Raw genomic sequence first — 7,002 nt, 5'->3', positions numbered from 1 at the left:
TTGTTTATGCATGGCAATTATTTATGACAAAAGGTGATATTATACCACGGAGATGGAGGCACGCCAGCATCTTTTGGCACAAGTGGTCGTTGTTACTCAACGGACTCTCGCACCGGCTTACAATTCCGCGGCCGTCTCTTGCGACCACGCCGGCTTACAACAAGGAGGACAACTTGCCCGTCCACACCGGCTTACAACGCCACGGCCGGTTCATCTGTTTGTGCCGCCTCAGATGTTGCGGTTGTCTTTACCGTCCGCCTCTTGCGGCCTGGTCTACATCAACACATCGGGCCACATCTGTCTGCATGAGCTGTTTATTGAGTATGAGCAAGTCACTGCTTGGGAAGCCCGTTTTTCTCTTCCAACAAATTGGAGGCAAATTATCATATATTATCAACCGCCGTCTGCACTGAATGGCTCAATGGGCAGGCGCACAAATCGCCGCCACTACAGTTTGGTTAAACTTCAAACAACCAGTTGAAAGGAACCATTGGCCGAGTTGCTGACACGGCTCATGCGGGATCATTTTTAACCCGCCGCAGTCACGTCAACCTTCTGTGGATTCACATCGCGTTATCAACGCTAATGATATACACCTTCTGCTATGGTCAAATATGGAGAATCTTAAGCCAACTCTTCGAGTCATCTTGAGACTCGGGGGCTACAATGGTATGGCTCGGCAAAATTAGCCGGTTTCAATGAATTCAAGAACTCCAGGTGATTGGAAGAAAAAATAGCCCGGCCCCGGAGGCTACTGTCCTTTTGACGAATATTTAAAGGCCGTCAGGAAATTTCCGGCTTAAAAGAAAGGATTCCGGTTCAAAATCCGGTTCAAGGTAAACCTGTTTCCCACAAAGCTTGAAGCTCTCAAATCCGGTTTAAAGTTCCGGATTCAAAAAGATTTAAATCTCTCGCAAGTTCGAGTTCTCAGAAAAATTAAAGGTTGCCAAAAGAACTTGCTGCCATGATGCGCGGTTCAAACTTGGATATCCTGCCTTACGGCTTATCTTATTATGATCACTTGGGGGCTTCCTGCTCATCGAGCATAGCTATCAATACCCTCTTGATCGGCGCAATGCCAAAATTTATATGGTCACTTGGGGGCTTCTTGTTCAAACATAGGTCGTATTCGAACTAAAGAAAACATAGCTATCGATACCCTTTTGATTGGCAAACTGCCGAACCTACTTGGGGGCTTCTTGATTGTATCCGAATCATAGCTCAACCCTTTTGGGAATCGACGTGGATCGTATTCGAATCAGCGTCGTTAAACAACTATTAAGGTCATTTGGGGGCTTCATGTTCAAACATAGATCATATTCGAACCAAAGAGAACATAGCTGTCGATACCCTCTTGATCGGCATCGCCAAAGCCACTGGGGGCTATATGATCGTATTCGAATCTTAGCTTAACCCCTTTGGAACGGTTTACTGATCGTATCCGAATCAGAAGCCTCAAAAAGTTTTATTCTGTCTCTGGTAAAGTTTATTGCAGCCACAATTACTTAACTTGAGACCTTTTTGGGATTATATCTCAAATATATATAAGTGTTTATGCTTAACCTGGCTTGACTTTTGACTATAAGTCTCCAGTTTATGACAATCATCATCTATGTGGAAGCATTGGCTTCTAAGGATTGGGTTATCACCCTTACTGCACAGCTTATGTAAGTCGGCAGTACAAATTCAATATCACAGTAGTTATATGTGAGATATTATGACCTGCCCTGGTTTTGACGCTAAGTCGCCAGGTCATATGTTGTTTAAACTCTCTGCAGGATTTGCAGAAATATGACATGTAAATGATTAAGTTCAAGCTCATTACCAAAGTTGATGCTTCAAAATGATTATCCGTTCTGGATTTTTCTCAAAAGGCTATAAGCCGTCAGGTCATGAAAATTCCGGTTTACAATGAAGGCATATTGAATCTCCATCGGCCAAGAGCCGCCGGGTATTTAAACTCCGGATTTACTTGTCAACAGATAAGGTATTTGAATTCTTTAAATAGCCAACACGGCTGGATTTTCAATGATGATATTGAATGATTGAGGTTTTCATACCGGATTATATTATTGAAATTTTGAATAGCCAACATGGATGGATTTCTATTATGATTATCAATAACCAGTATTATGATTGAGGTTTTCAAAGTCGCTTTAGCGCCACAGCTATTATCTTTATCAATGGGCATGATTTATTTTACAATGGAGGAAATAGTCCCGAGTCGCTGCAGGCTTACGACCCGACACTTGGGGGCTACATTATTCAAGTTGAGGTTACATCAAATATGCAAGTCTCATGTCGCTGCAAGCATGCACCATGACAATTGGGGGCTAATGCAAAGTCATTTTTATTGGCCTTATTGAAGACCCGACTCATCCCATTGTAATGAGCCGGCCCTTGGGGGCTACCAATTGCTCTTTTTAAAATTCAAGATACACAAGCCTTATTCCATTATATATTGAAGGATCCACTGCTCAGTTGGTAAAGCATAAAGCTCTTAACCTTGTGGACGTGGGTTCAAGCCCCAGGATGGGGGTTACATCATATGATATTATTTTCAATGAAAAGTCCCAGCTTAGTATTATCTTACTAAGCCGGCCCTTGGGGGCTACACGTTACTGCTCAAATTTACATCATCATATTTACAAAGTCCCTGCTCATTATTACATAATGACCCGACACTTGGGGGCTAATGCATATTGCTCTTTGCTTAAGACAATTCTAGGATGACCCGACTACACTACTATGACTATAGCCGACTCATGGGGGCTACACAACTGGATTTCATTTAAAGCCATGGTGATAAGTCCCGACTTATTCATGCTGATTAAACCGGCCCTTGGGGCCTACAGGTATTATGGATATAAGGGAGAAATATCTTCAAATTTTCAGTTTGAGTAAATCGGATTGACCCGGTGTCTGCAAAAATCATAAACCGGCATCGGCAACAATTATGACTCGGCATCATCTATTTATAACCCGGCAATTTTGGTAATCATAAACCGACAAGTTTTATATCTCAAGTCGGCTGAATATAAGTTGAATATTTGAAGACCAATATTTTTGTCAAGTCAGAGCATTGAAGGCCGACTCAAATGGATGCTTTATTTACAATATTTCTTCTACAAGCAAATTGACTACGAAGTTGGTCCATTGACCCGGATTTTCCAGAAGAAGGAGATGACAAGGACTTAAGGATGATCAAGTGCCGGCTTACAAGAATATTTAACCCGAAGTGCAACCTGTCAATTTGTTCTTGTGTTTATGTTGCAGATCAGTTTAACATGGATAAATCCAAATTAAACTTGGGGGCTAATGTCGGGGATATACCCCGCGGTATGATCTGGCCAGATGTATAACCCGGCCGGACTTGGCGACTCACTAATGACCCGCCCTGACTGGATGACTCACTAAGTGACCCGCCCGAGCCTGGCGACTTATGGGTGACCTGGCAAGCGGATCAAAGGAGCGACAAGACCCGGGGGCCCAAGAGGCTCAAGGCCCAGAAGGCCGGCTACGTTATGGTAGGCCGGCTTAAGAGGAAAGGCGTGAGGAATATCTCCTTTACGAGGAAGCAAGACCCAGACTTGTAATCAACTTGTAAGAGAAGATAGACTAATCCTAGTCCTACTAGGACTCCACATGTAACCCGCCCCTCTAACTTATATAAGGAGGGGCAGGGCTCCCCAAAGAGGGACAAGCAATAAGAAATAATATCTAGGGCTAGACACAAAGAGGAGAGCCGGCTTCCGGCGACTCCCTCATGATCATAATGAGACCTAGCCACAAACAGCACGTAGGGTTATTACCGGATGATGTTTCCCGGGGCCCGAAGCTGTCTAAATCCTCGTCTTGTATGTTGCGTCTCTCGATTCCGCTCAACCCCTTCAAGCTACCACATAGATGCGTTGGCCTCGCGACTAAGTCCTTACACTAGGACATCTACCGTGACAATTCCACGACACTTATGATTGTCGCTTTATTGTATGAAATGCAATCGCCATGTAATTGCTATACTTTATCACTAAGCGGTAGCGATAGTCATAGAAGAAATAGTTGGTGAGACGACAACGATGCTACAATGGAGATCAAGGTGTCAAGCCGGTGACGATGGAGATCATGACGGTGCTTTGGATATGGAGATCAAAGGCACAAGATGATGATGGCCATATCGTGTCACATATTTTTGATTGCATGTGATGTTTATCCCTTATGCATCTTATTTTGCTTAGTACATCGGTAGCATTATAAGATGATCCCTCACTAAATTTCAAGGTACAGGTGTTCTCCCTGAGTATGCACCGTTGCTACAGTTCGTCGTGCCGAGACACCACGTGATGATCGGGTGTGATAAGCTCTAGGTTCACATACAACGGGTGCAAGCCAATTTTGCACGTGCAGAATATTCGGGTTAAACTTGAGGAGCCTAACATATGCAGATATGGCCTCAAAACACTGAGACCAAAAGGTCAAACGTGAATCATATAGTAGATATGATCAACATTGTGATGTTCACCATTGAAAACTACTCCATCTCACGTGATGATCGTACATGGTTTAGTTGATATGGATCACGTGATCATTTAGATGACTAGAGGGATGTCTATCTAAGTGGGTGTTCTTAAGTAATATGATTAATTGAACTTTAATTTATCATGAACTTAGTCTTGATAGTTTTTGCATATCTATGTTGTTGTAGATCAATGGCCCGTGCTACCGTTCCCTTAAATTTTAATGCGTTCCTAGAGAAAGCTAAGTTGAAAGATGGTGGTAGAAACTACACGGGCTGGGTCCGTAACTTGAGGATTATCCTCATTGCTGCACAAAAGAATTACGTCCTGGAAGCATCGCTAGGTGCAAGACCCGCTGCAGGAGCAACTCCGGACGTTATCAACGTCTGGAAGAATAAAGTCGATGACTACTCGATAGTTCACTTTGCCATGCTTTACGGCTTAGAATCGGGACTTCAAAGACGTTTTCAATGTCATGGAGCATATGAGATGTTCCAGGAGTTAAAATTAATATTTCAAGCAAATGCCCAAGTTGAGAGATATGAAGTCTCGAACAAGTTATATAGCTGCAAGATGGAGGAGAATAGTTATATCAGTGAACATATACTCAAAATGTCTGGGTATCATAACCACTTGACTCGGTTGGGAGTTAATCTTCCTGAAGATAGTGTCATTGACAGAGTTCTTTAATCACTTCCACCAAGCTATAAAGGCTTCATGATGAACTATAATATGCAAGGGATAGAAACGACAATTCCTGAGCTCTTCGCGACGCTAAAGGTTGCGGAGGTAGAAATCAAGAAAGAGCATCAAGTGTTGATGGTTAACAAGACCACAAGTTTCAAGAAAAAGGACAAAAGGAATAAGGGGAACTTCAAGAAGAACAACAAGCAAGTTGCTACTCAAGAGAAGAAGTCCAAGTCTGGATCTAAGCCTGAAACTGAGTGCTTCTACTGCAAAGGAGCTAGTCACTGGAAGCGGAACTACCCCAACTATTTGGCGGATAAGAAGGATGGAATAGTGAAAGGTACATTTGATATACATGTTATTGATGTGTACCTTACTAATGCTCGTAGTAGCGCCTGGGTATTTGATACTCGTTCTGTTGCTCATATTTGCAACTCGAAACAACAGCTACGGATTAAACAAAGATTGGCTAAGGACGAGGTGACGATGCGCGTGGGAAATGGTTCCAAAGTTGATGTGATCGCTGTCGGCACGCTACCTCTACATCTATCGCCGGGATTAGTTTTAGACCTGAATAATTATTATTTGGTGCCAGCGTTGAGCATGAACATTATATATGGATCTGTTTGATGCGAGACAGTTATTCATTTAAATCAGAGAATAATGGTTGTTCTATTTATATGAGTAATATCTTTTATGGTCATGCACCCTTGATGAGTGGTCTATTTTTGTTGAATCTCGATTATAGTGATACACATATTCATAATATTGAAGCCAAAAATGCAAAGTTAATAATGATAGTGCAACTTATTTGTGGCACTGCCGTTTAGGTCATATTGGTGTAAAGCGCATGAAGAAACTCCATGCTGATGGACTTTTGGAATCACTTGCTTATGAATCACTTGATGCTTGTGAACCATGCCTCAAGATGACTAAGACTCCGTTCTCCGAAACAATGGAGTGAGCCACTGACTTATTGGAAATAATACATATTGATGTATGCGGTCCAATGAGTGTTGAGGCTCGCGGCGGGTATCGTTATTTTCTGACCTTCACAGATGATTTGAGCAGATAGGGGTATATCTACTTAATGAAACATAAGTCTAAAACATTTGAAAAGTTCAAAGAATTTCAGAGTGAAGTGGAAAATCATCGTAACAAGAAAATAAAGTTTCTACGATCTGATCGTGGAGGTGAATATTTGAGTTATGAGTTTGGTCTTCATTTTAAACAATGTGGAACAGTTTCGTAACTCACGCCACCTGGAACACCACAGCGTAATGGTGTGTCTGAACATCGTAACCGTACTTTATTAGATATGGTGCGATCTATGATGTCTCTTATCGATTTACCGCTATCGTTTTGGGGTTATGCTTTAGAGACGGCTGCATTCATGTTAAATAGGGCACCATCTAAATCCGTTGAGACGACACCATATGAACTGTGGTTTAGCAAGAAACCTAAGTTGTCGTTTCTTAAAGTTTGAGGCTGCGATGCTTATGTGGAAAAGCTTCAACCTGATAAGCTCGAACCCAAATCGGAGAAATTATGTCTTCATAGGATACCCAAAGAAGACTATTGGGTACACCTTCTATCACAAATCCGAAGGCAAGATATTCCTTGCTAAGAATGGATCCTTTCTAGAGAAGGAGTTTCTCTCGAAAGAAGTGAGTGGGAGGAAAGTAGAACTTGATGAGGTAATTGTACCTTCTCTGGAATTGGAAAGTAGTTCATCACAGAAATCAGTTCCAGCGATTCCTACACCAATTAATGAGGAAGCTAATGATGAAGATCATGAAAC

Source organism: Triticum aestivum, chromosome 2A, assembly GCF_018294505.1.
Source record: "Triticum aestivum cultivar Chinese Spring chromosome 2A, IWGSC CS RefSeq v2.1, whole genome shotgun sequence".
Lineage (NCBI taxonomy): Eukaryota > Viridiplantae > Streptophyta > Magnoliopsida > Poales > Poaceae > Triticum > Triticum aestivum.
Note: the sequence above shows the minus strand (reverse complement) of the source record.